The 575-nt window shown below is 32.2% G+C and overlaps 1 protein-coding gene across 1 annotated transcript in view; it reads right to left on the bottom strand.

The window, feature by feature from the left end:
• The window catches only part of LOC119585026, a gene marked incomplete at its 3' end in the record, with an annotated part of 97,470 nt that overhangs the window by 94,713 nt on the left and 2,182 nt on the right, over positions 1-575 (bottom strand).

Below are 575 nucleotides of genomic sequence, written 5' to 3'. Positions count from 1 at the left end.
ATTCTTTCCTATATACATAACTTTCATCCTTGCATTTCATATATGTATTTAATGTCTGTATTTCATGACGATACTTTATGCCTCTATTTCATGGTGATATAACATGTCTGTATTTCATACCTGTATACCGTGTGTATTTCATGTCTGCCGATATTTCATGCCTTTATTGCATACCTGTATTTCACGTCTGTATTTAATGTCAGTGTCCTGATAAGTATTTTGTGATTTGTGATATCTTGTGACTGACTTGACTGCTTCAATTAAGGGCGATTTGTTAAAGGTTTAATTTAAGCTTGCCCATCATTCAAAGGTTGATCTTGCAATACTGCAATAGACATGTAGCAAAAATAAAAGTTAAGGTGGCTATTTTAGGGGCCATATACATTTTACTTCCAAATTCATATACATTGCATTAGATCACACACAGACTTGCAATCTTTATTAAAGCTCTTAATAAACTAAGATTTGGATTTAGGTGTCTGCAAGAGATCAGCTTTAGCACTTGATTATGAATTCAACTGAAACTGAAGAATTCTTTCATCTGGTAGCACAATGTAAAAAAAAAAAATAATGTC

Source organism: Penaeus monodon, chromosome 19 (genome assembly GCF_015228065.2).
Source record: "Penaeus monodon isolate SGIC_2016 chromosome 19, NSTDA_Pmon_1, whole genome shotgun sequence".
Classification (NCBI taxonomy): domain Eukaryota; kingdom Metazoa; phylum Arthropoda; class Malacostraca; order Decapoda; family Penaeidae; genus Penaeus; species Penaeus monodon.
This window is presented reverse-complemented; position numbering and strand designations above follow the sequence as displayed.